Source organism: Dermacentor andersoni, chromosome 9, assembly GCF_023375885.2.
Source record: "Dermacentor andersoni chromosome 9, qqDerAnde1_hic_scaffold, whole genome shotgun sequence".
NCBI classification, from domain to species: Eukaryota; Metazoa; Arthropoda; class Arachnida; order Ixodida; family Ixodidae; genus Dermacentor; species Dermacentor andersoni.
In genome coordinates, this window is record NC_092822.1 from 58,599,724 (window position 1) to 58,610,562 (window position 10,839).

General features: G+C 46.0%; 1 long non-coding RNA gene across 1 annotated transcript; it reads right to left on the bottom strand.

The window, feature by feature from the left end:
* Window positions 1-8,483: 8,483 nt before the first annotated feature.
* Window positions 8,484-10,333, bottom strand: LOC140213207 (uncharacterized). The gene is made up of 2 exons (XR_011890147.1): window positions 9,964-10,333; window positions 8,484-8,609 (listed from the first exon to the last, which is right to left on the bottom strand). It is a non-coding gene; the product is annotated as an uncharacterized lncRNA (long non-coding RNA).
* Between the last annotated feature and the right edge of the window lie 506 nt (window positions 10,334-10,839).

The following is a 10,839-nucleotide window of genomic DNA, read 5'->3' on the forward strand; positions in this document are numbered from 1 at the left end:
CGTGTCATTTAGAATCTGAGCGCACATAAAGTCCGGAACTATCTCACCATCTGAATCTGCGAGGATAACATCTGAAAAGGAAACTGGATTTATTATGCGCCAGAGCCTGTGAGGATTAGTGATAAGCATCGACGCCAAGCCATTACGAAAAAAAAAATGCCGACGTGTTGTTTCAAGCAGGGGTTCATACTGGGCATCGCATTTTTCTTATCGTTTACATGATATAGACTGCCTGTCTTTGTCCGCCTTTCAATAGAGACGCTTCTTTTTGTTATTGAAGCGTTTGAGTTGATTAATAAAGCAAGGTGCATTGTTGGAGCATTTTATAATAGTGAGTGGTATATACCTCTCGATTAGTCTACAAAACGTATCTCTGAAAAATACCCAGTTTTCTTCAACAATCCGTGATACGTGGTCCTCAAAAAATTGGTCTGTAAGCAATGAACACTCCAAAACAATACTTGCATAATCCGATTTTTGTAGCATCGTATGCGGTTAAACGTAACTTTCTTTGTATTTGGCGTTTGTGTTAGTTCCCCAGTGATGATGGAATGATCGGACAAGCCACCAAGAAGAGTATTATGCGAACAGAAGACGAGGCCATTAGTGAAAATGAAGTGAATGATATTGACCGACGTGGCTGAAGAGCGTGTGAGGCGTGTAATGAGTTGTGTTAATGAAAAGTCTAGACATGCACGAAGTAATTCACATACTTCAGTTTGTGAAGCTGGAGCAGACTGCGTATTCCAATTAATATAAGAAAAATTGAAATTGCCAAAAATATTTAGCAATGAATTCGGAAACATTTCCAAGACTTCGCTCATCGCGTGGTGAAAGTCGTTGGAGAAATAAGTGCTGCTTGGCGGGCGATAAAAAAGTTGCATCAATTACATTACTATTTCCCTTCGTTTCACACTGAAAACAGGTGATAACGCACTCAAGGAATGTGGTGGCATTGACAGGCGAAGCAACGTAATGTTTTTCACCACAATGAGCACACCACCACCTCTTCTTTGCTTGCGATCACAGCGCATGAAACTGAATTCTGGGGCGCTATAACGTAAAACTATTCCAAGCTTTTCTATTTCCAATTCCGCATTCAGCCCTCCGCGATTGGTGAAAAATATTTTTGGACCACCCCCACTTCACCTGTCTGTCACACGACGTCAGGAAATCCGCGATACCTCCCCATCTTATATGACGTGTACACACTGGTTATGGATGATTTGACCGAACAAAAGAAAAATAGTTATTTCTGATTCGACGCCTTTTCACCATTGGCCCTCGGCTATTGGTCAAGAGTTTTCGAGCTGCAGCCATTTCACCTGCCTGTCACGCGACGTCACAAAACCGCAAAACCTCACTGCGTCAAAGTTACGCGTACGCGTTAAAGATGCATTAATATGCCGAACAAAACTGTATTTCCTTCTGAATAGCCGCAGACTGCCCCGTTCCGAAAGTAATAAAAGATGGCTGCCACCGATCACTCAGGCACTGGCTACTCGCACCTGTCGGAGAGCATGGGTTTATTTGCGTGTAATAAAACTTTTTGCGTGGCCGTGTAACGTTTTTGAGCACTTTCGGCACATTTGCGACCTTGTTCTGCCAACTCTTTTTTGCTTAGGATCCGTTTTAGCGTCATTCTTAAGCTCCCGTTGCATGCCGCCGCGATTGTCGACGAGCCACGGTAAGCTAAGTAAGCGAATACGGGCCAATCACAGAAGCTAGCCCCACCCTATTCATCCGGTTATCCATTTTCAGTGCAAGGGCTCGGCCCGTCGAATCCCTCTCCTCTCGAGCGAGCTCCTCGCCTCTTGTGAGCCAATGAGATAAGACAAGCTTCTAAGTGTAGGCAATGTTATTAATTTTGAAGCAAACAAAAGTGACCTCCTATGAACGAGAATAGCGTTTGATTGGTCTGTTGAGACAACCCTACGGGTGCCCACGCGGTGCTTGCGTCGGCGGTTACGCAAATTTGACGTCAGGAGATTGGCATAAAGACGTATTGGAATAGTGTTACGTTATAGGGCCCCTGATGATGTGACGAGTGTACTGCTATCAGGATACGCGTCATCCAACCATATATCGGTGAGAGCTACCAGGAACGTTCAGCTTAAGTCAACAAGTGACAAAAAGCGATATTTTTAGATATGCTTCTGATGTTCGTGTACAGAAATGCAAAGCTGCGTGATTTCTCAGCACACGATGACGAAGACAAGCGAACCAGAGCCGTTGGGAAGTTAGTACAAATTTCTCAAACTGCCGGACTCTGGGATAAGCAAGGTGTTTGATTTGAATCAGTGTCTCAGATGTACGTGTCAACACTAGTCTGTTGAACACAAGTCTCATGCGGTCACCGTCCTTTCTGATTGTTTTACCGTATTGCCACAACTTGCGACGTTTATCTCTCACATCCTGTGAGCAGTCGTGGTCAATGCTGAAAGCTGCGTTCCTCAGTTTATAGCCATGCTTAGTATACTTTCAGCTTCTTTATCATTTAAAATTTGACGATGATCGGTTGCCATTTTTTGCAGAAGAAAGACCCAATGGATGTGCCTTGGCAACTGAAATGGCTGTGATTTCTAGCTGGTTTTGCCATAATTCTGTAACAAGGCGCTCTCAAAATTTTCAGGTTTCATGTTGTTGCAAATGAGTTAGGCCACAAAATAAAATATTTGACCTTCGATATAGATTTTCCAAATCGCCAACCTTGTGCTGCATTTCCAAAATGAATTCTTGGCTATAGGCTGGCAATGCAGTGTTTGCCAGCTGAACTTTAGATTGTAGGTCATCAATCGTGTGTTGTATTAGCGGAAGGTTTGCATCAAAATTGTTGGGAAGCTTAAGCAAGGCAACTGACTGATGCTTTAACTCGAGCTCGACAACTCGATTAGTTAGACTACTCTAGGTCACTTGTAATCGAAACATGAAGCCGTAATACCTTGGTTATTGATTATTGAAGGCTTGCGTTATTACTTTCAAGACGCTGCACTGTTGAAGACACCGAATCAAGCTTTACTTCCTTGGCTTTCGTCATAGGTTCAGGATTAAAACGGCAAGCTGGGCGAGTTGGTGATTGAACATGTTCTTAGGGGTGGGCAGCGCAACCTGGACGAAAGACAAAAGGAAGTACGCGATTCGTCCGGGTTGCGCTGCCCACTCCTAGGAACATGTCCAGGATTAGACTCGCTCGTACAATCACGTTAGGTTGCTGGCATACACCTCAGAACTCTAAGTGTCGTTTACACAGCCTCGACCCATCACTGAAACTTACATTACCAGCGAACCTTCCACGACGTGACGCAACACTGCTGTGTCGGCTGTGGGTAGGAGTAGCATTCACCAACTCCTACAGCTATCGTATTGGAATGGCGGATTCACCAATGTGCGCGAAGTGCGAGTGTGAAGAGACCATCAGTCACCTTCTGTGCTACTGTTCTCGCTTCGATAATCAACGCGACACTCTCCAGTGTGCCTTAAATAGACTGGATGACAGGCCATTTACGGAAGCGAAGATCTTGGGGGCCTGGCCTCATAGTTCATTGGCCCAGAAAGCAGTTCGAGCGCTTTTTCGCTACCTGAGGGAAACAGACTTGAGTGCCAGACTGTAGACATCCTATACCTAAGTTCTCTCTCTCCCTCTTTCACTCCCCATTCCCCTCCCCACGTGTAGGGTAGCAAACTGGACTCAGTCTAGTTAACCTCCCTGCCTTTCTGTCTTCCCTTCTCTCTCTCTCTCTTAGACTCAATATCCCCGCAACATAATAAAAGGCGCCAAACATACACAGCAAACTCCCGAGTACGTTTCAGAAAATTGGGTTCCTCTTCTCCTGTGGTTTACCAGCTTGTCCAAATGAAAAAGGCATGAGCACAACCCGTAAACTACAGTTAAGAACTTTACCTATAGTCTACTTTCAGCAGATCGTTTTCGCATTTTGATGTGTGCACCGGCGTGCCCTCGGACTTTCGCATTAATACCCTGCCCGGAGATATCCATACGAATTTCCGTTTATTTTTTGTTCCCAGTTTCAGAGCATTAGCGAACAAAGACTTACTTTCAATGCCGAAGCGTTCATTCAGCATATTAGGTCACTGCCCACCACAGACAATGTGTTAGGGTTCCGTTGCTTGGTTAGCAGCGTGTGCAAATTTTAACCTGTTTTTATGCGGCACTGCACCAAGATTTGTGGTTCAGTTTCGTCCCGCGACGGCACTTCATGAGCGACGTCAATGTTATCTGCTAACAATTAAGTCCCAAGGCATGTGGCCTTAGTTTCCATGACACGCTTCATATCTTCACAAACAAATGTCCTTCAATTGGATATTTGTTCTTCGAGTATATTGCTTCAGTTCAATGAGCTTGCATTCGCATCTGATAATTCCTCCATAGGTTGTTTATTCCTCTGAGTTTGCGAGCTCTGAAGTTTAACTCGGCGAGCTCGCAGCAAAAGCTCTCGACATCCCTCTTTAGGCTCTGAAACGACTGAATCATGAATCCCGTTGAATCTCGAATTTTACCAAGCTTGTCCCTAATTTCCTTGTTGATGCTCTCAATCTTAAACACTTTAGCTGTCATGTGCACTGCAAATGAATCAATCTTGGTTGTGAACCCGCCACTAATCTTGACTATCTCCTCTATACTGCTCGACGTTTTCTCTGTGATAGCTTGCGTGACGTCGGTTGTACCACTAGATGGCTTTCCGCCATCTTAAGAACTGGTCCACGGAGGTGCCACAATGATACTAGTTTACATATTAGCAATGCGCTGAAAACCCACGGCACCTCAACAAACACTTATGGCAGCGGGAGCAGCAGTCCAGTACAAGTCAATGTTTTAAGCATTGCAGGGAAGAACGCTTACCAATTGCAAAAATCAAATGGTCTTCATTAACCTGGGACCGTCAGCCAGCGCTGGCACTGCCAAAGTGTGAAAAGGGCAACGGCCAATAGATGCAGGTGAGATCTTCCAGAAGTTTCTAGAAAGGTTTCCTAGATGGTGGGGGCGACAACAAGGAACAGGCATGAAGAAAGCATAGTTTACCGAAAATTGTGTCTCGTGTCGGTGGGTCTGAAGCCACATACAACATTGTCACCTTGCCACCAACCTTGTGGCCAACGATGTCACCGCCCTATTCTTGCAACGTTCTTTGAATATCCATGATGTCAAAATCACGAACAAGCCACGGAGATATTTTTCAGCTGTAGCAGGAAAATTAGGACTTAGCTGAGCGCCGCCATATTTGGCACAAAGACAGCCGTATTTCGCGATGACGGAATGGCCAGATTGGCCAATGGCTACTGCTTTTTCTCGTGGGCTTGTCTTTCATATGCTTTCTGTGCGGTTGGCATGGAGACGCGCAAACAATAGCAATTACAACGTAACATTCTTTATCCCTGAATGATAATAGCGTCAGCCACGGAAAAGATTAAAGAAACCTGAATGGCATTAAATTGGCAGTATGTTGCGAAGGACGAAGCATTAATAGCGATAGAAAAGCATGGTTGAATTCAGAGCGCGGACTATTGGCACACAAGCTAAGGCACAAGAAAAGACAGGACATGTTCCTCCTTGTGCCTTAACTTATGTTCCAGTAGCTCGCGCTCTGAGTTTAGCCCCGATGCTTCCATTCCAGCACGCCCATTTTTAAAGCGACAGCTTTACTGGCCGGGAACTTGCGATTTCGCCATGACCGTGCTCAGAGGAGGCACATGACGTCACACCGTTCCTCGTAACACGGCGTTCCTCGTCGTTGCGCTCGCCTCTGCTCGCTTCGCCAGCTGCGTCGCATGCCTGACAACATGTCAGAGGATTGAAAAGGAGAGCTCGCGTGTGCCGCAACCACAGTTCAGGCGGCAGTATGGACGGCGACAATTCTGATAAGCAGGAGGAGGCCTGGAATCGACATCGGAACGAGATAAAGAGGAAACGAATCGCCCAGGAAACAGACCAACAGCGCGTCGAACGACTGGCAGAACGCCGTAACATAGCTGGACAACCACACTAACCTGGACTTGCAATCAAGATTAACCAAGGCTAACCATGCTATGCCTTAGCTTTCGCTACGCATATCCTGGCATAGTCGAGCTAAGCCACTGCCAATTTTTTCGATTTTTTTCTATGAGCGATAGAAAAGTTTGGCGTTGTGTTTGTAGCCTTTGTATGGTGTTTCAACTATACGCAGGGTGACATGTTGTCAACACCTCAATACTGTACGCACCACCCTAGGCATAAAGTTTCACACAAAAATTACTAGTGGGAACTCAGGCGCTAGTGTCTACGGGAGCTTCAATGGGAGCGGCTGTACCAGCATGGGAATTATGGGAAGTACATGGATTTGCCTGACCTTCGGCCCTCTCGACTTTGTAAACTCGTCATTCTCAGTAGTGTGCGGTGTAATAAATAATGAAACAAACATTATTCGAATTGTCCTACAGCAGGATTCGAACACAGGACCTCTAGCACAGAGGCATGATATTGAAAGCATTAAGGCACGGCCGCATGCATCGACAAGCGACGTGGAACGCCCTTATTGCCTTGAGACGCTTGGCACGTTTCGATTTGGCTACGTCGACGAGCTCAATCGTTGCAATTAGCAACGATTGTGCGTGTTTGCAGTGTCTTCTGAACTTCGAAGAGTGTAGATTGCTCTGAACTTTACGAAAATGAAGGCATGTAGAGCCTTATATAGAAAGTCACAAGAACGTCTGAATCCACAAGCACGAAGATCAGACAAATCCGTGTACTTCCCATCATTCCCATGCTAGGCCAACGACTGCAGTGCCACGGAGGGAAAATAAATATGCAGGTGCAATGTACATGTTAGAATCTCTGTGAAAGCGAAGCACTTCTCTTTAGTAAATTGTAAGAAGCGCTATGACCCGAGATGACTGCTTCTGCGTAGCAGTAACATCGCCCTGGTAGCTACCAGGCATCTCACAACGCTACCGTGATGATGACAGCGGCGTTGGAAGGAGCGCGCTTATCTTACACGAGCGGCATCAGAAGCAAAGCCTTTGGCGTCGTTATATATTCACAATCACTGTCCTCTGAAACCTCCGTTTGCACCGTGGTGTCATGTGCACGCAGTTGAAAAGCAGGAACGCTAGAGTTTGTCTGCGCAACGACCATCTGCTGAAGCCAGAACGCTGCTCCGGGTTTTACTCTGAATCACACTGGGTGGCTCTCGCGTCTCAGGCGACCTTAAAACCGCACACGCGCAGGCCACGCATGCCTCGTCGGCCGTGGCAGCACGACAGGCGCGAATATACCTCGAATGTCCATGCTATTTCAATTGCAATAAAAGAATGCCTATGCGGATTCCGCGCATATGTAAATCAGTGATAAGCGAGTGTTTCTTTCATGTTTACTGAAATGTCTTGACTTCTGCTTCTTCACTTTTATGTTCTTCAACGTTCCTCGCTGATTGCACTCTCTGGTCGCATTTCGTTCCCCTCACTTCTTTCTCCATATTCGGCTGCTTTCGATGCCGACTTCGCTACCATCTGTTGTTTAAAATTTTGCGTTGCCGACCGGCTTACGTCTCACATCTTGTTCCGCTTCTCTATTCGGGCACCTATCTAGTGGTACAGGCCAATTCTAGGACTTTGCCAAGAATGTTAGCTCACCCAGTGTTACCTGCCCTGCTGTACTGTTACACATACCCTGTAAGCATTGGTCCAATCGAACAGTCGTGCCAGTAGTCAGCAGCCATCATCGCCTAAAGGTAGAAGAGGCAAAGTTTGGCTTTAAATTGCGTGAAACTCTTACGAGTACAGCGTGGATAAAAAGTGCCAAACACGACTTGGCTATTATTGTCAGTATTTCAAAAAAAGGTTATATGCTTCGACTTTAATGTAGTCCTACTGCTCTAAAGAACACAGATATGCCAGCAGTGTAGAGAAATGGTTTGCAGAACGTTTCAGAGGTACCTTGTACTACCATTGTGGCTAAAACAGAATAGTTCTACATTGAAAAGCTTACTGTTTTGACTGCATCTGCACTACTGCTGTGTTCAATTCTATTTCTTGCGCCTCCAGTGCGAGATATACCGATCTCATAGCAACACCACAGAGAAAGAAAAAAAAGTTAAGAGTGGACACTCCCATACATCCCCAGAGGCCCAATCGACCCTAGCGCGCCTGGCGGTTGATGAGAGTAACTGACCTGCACTTCCTGTTTCGCTTTCGCTGGCGCGAAATTCGGATTACCCCTCGTAACCGACGTTGGGCTGTAGCGGAAGCTTGTCATTTCTGACCACTTTTCGTCACCCAAATGGCAACGCTTTTATTTGTAGCTTTGATTTAGCGATTCACTCTTTTGTCTAGTTCAATATTTGGTATGAATTGAGGTAGTGACGCAATTTTTATTTCTATTAAGTTGTAACAGATGGAGATAGAGGTAATCATATTTCACTACGGCTTTATCCATCGCGCTTGTCTTCTGTGTTTTGGTACAAGCGCTCATATGTATCAAAGAGACAGAGTTTCCGCAATGTTTTTATTCCAAGTCAAGATAGGCTTCTTCTGGGTTCTGCCGTTGTCAAAGCACCACGACACACAGCAGTAGCTGCCGTAGCTTGGACTGCCGGACGGCATGGCATCAGCACGGTCTGAAAATATCAATAAGTGCACGCTTCGTTAATTACCAAAAACATATGTACACGTCATAACTGTACAAGGAAACCGCTTTGAATGAATAGCGAACCGATGCACAATATAAAACCACCGACACATCCTGACCTCTGACCCATATAACCCGGACTTACAAGGATAAATGTTAATACCCCGTACAGGGGTGTTCAAAAGTTCCCAGGCCGCCATCCTATTTAATCCCATGGAGGGCATCGCGGCCTGTGAAGTTTTGGACACCCGTGTACGTACTCAGTGTAAGGAGTACATTGGTAGGCAAAATAGCAGTTCACATAAGCGTGATAAAGATACATTCGAAACGTCCAAATACGAGGCCTTTGTTCAAATGCGCGCCACGCCACGCCTACGCGACAATACGTTGTCCAATGTCTTCGCCACGAAAAAATGATAAGGAACCGAAAATTACTAGAATGCGCAGTACTTCCCAACACGGCCGCCGCAATAAGTACATGCAGTAGTCATTGGTGACTTTTTCCCACCGTTACTTTTCTGTATAAACAATCCGCACGGACGCATACACCAGCGTCCGTCCGTGCGCCGTAGATACACACCTCGCTAAAGTACCAAACGCAATAAGCTATGCTCGCTGTTTATGTCACATGCCATTGTTTGCAAGCAATATCGTTAAAATATTCAGGAGCCCTTACTCTATAAGGAAAACGAGCAAGCAAAACTTGGCTACAGCGTGCCTAACGTCCTGCTTTCTTTATTTAGGTAGCGCCCGTCCCCGGAACGCCGTTTTCGGTCTGAATCAGCGTGGCGTCTTTTATGTTCTTTCCAGCGTTCGTCAGCCTCTAGAACGGGCCAACGAAAAGACCGTCAACCGTGACGCGATCATTTAAACGCGGTTTAGGAATTCAATTTTCTCGAAACCGAAATTTTCCTGAAATGTGCAAGTCATGATATTGACCTTAAGCGTTGTCCAGCAGATCATTTTTAATCCGCCAACACGAACTATTTCAATGGAACGCCGATACCGCGGTTATCGCAAACAGCGCTAGGCAAGAACGGCTTACCCTCGCAAACCGAGACGCAGCGTCTCGATGGCGTCTGACAAGCTGCGAGTCGCAGTGCAGTGCACAGCCGTGAACAGGTGCAAGTTAATGGCAGCTTCGCGTCGTTTGATTATTTTCACGGAACGCAACCAACAAAGATTATGCCGTTCTCGGTGGGGATAGCAGGAAAGCACAGCTAGTACAGCCCTCTTGCTACGCGTCTAGCCGCCTCATATAGGGCGGCAAGGTGCTTTTTTTAGCGAACCTCGTCGCGCTCACAAGTCAGTTACTCCAAGCTTCGCTTAAAAACGTGACTCACCTTTCTCACACACAAGAACACCGCCGCAGCCGACGCTCACGAGACGTTCCCGCTGGCACGCCGCTGGTGTCGTTGATTTCTTCTCGATGGACGAATGGTGATTGGTGTTGATGGCAGTACGAATGAAGAACAAAAAGCACGGAAGGTGTCTTCGATAAATTCTGTTTTTATGTATCAGAAACACGCCAAATTTGGGTGTATAATTATTATTTTGTAAAGCGATTGAGCAGAACTCATTACATTTTCTTTTTTTACGCCTGCGTCCCCTGGCGTTTGATGAGAGCATTAGTTCGTTGCGTAGCCGTGACGTAGTTCCTGAGGCCAGATTTCTCGGAGTGTCCGCTCTTAGTCTTTTTCTTTCTCTATGGCAACACTTCAAAATTATGTAAAATGTCTGTGTCGCATCATCCTTGTACATAACCATTGTGTACACTGTATATATCAACATCATTTTATATAACTTGACACTTAGTTTCTGTGTAACTTTGTTGTGTGGACCTATGCGGTTATGTGTTAGTGAGTGAGGACTCGGACACTTTGAAAACGTTCCGTGTATACAGTGCTTCGTACTTTGTATATGCAATCGTCCCGGTGGAATTGTGCCGTGATTGTGACTGTGTTCGTATCGTCTCTTGTAGAATAAACTTTTTCTGAACACAATGCGAGATCACGCAGAGGAACTGGAGGAAGAGTTTCTGCTGACGTCCCTGCGTGTTTCGGGTCAGGGGCGTCCACCTCTAACGCCATGACACCTTCAATTCCAGAGTATGGCGTACTGGAATAGGGCAGTCGAAAACGGCGGCGAAAACGTGCCTCTTTTTGCGATGACGGCCGGGGGTGCTGGAGCACGCCAGTCTACTGCAGAGCCATCTGTCG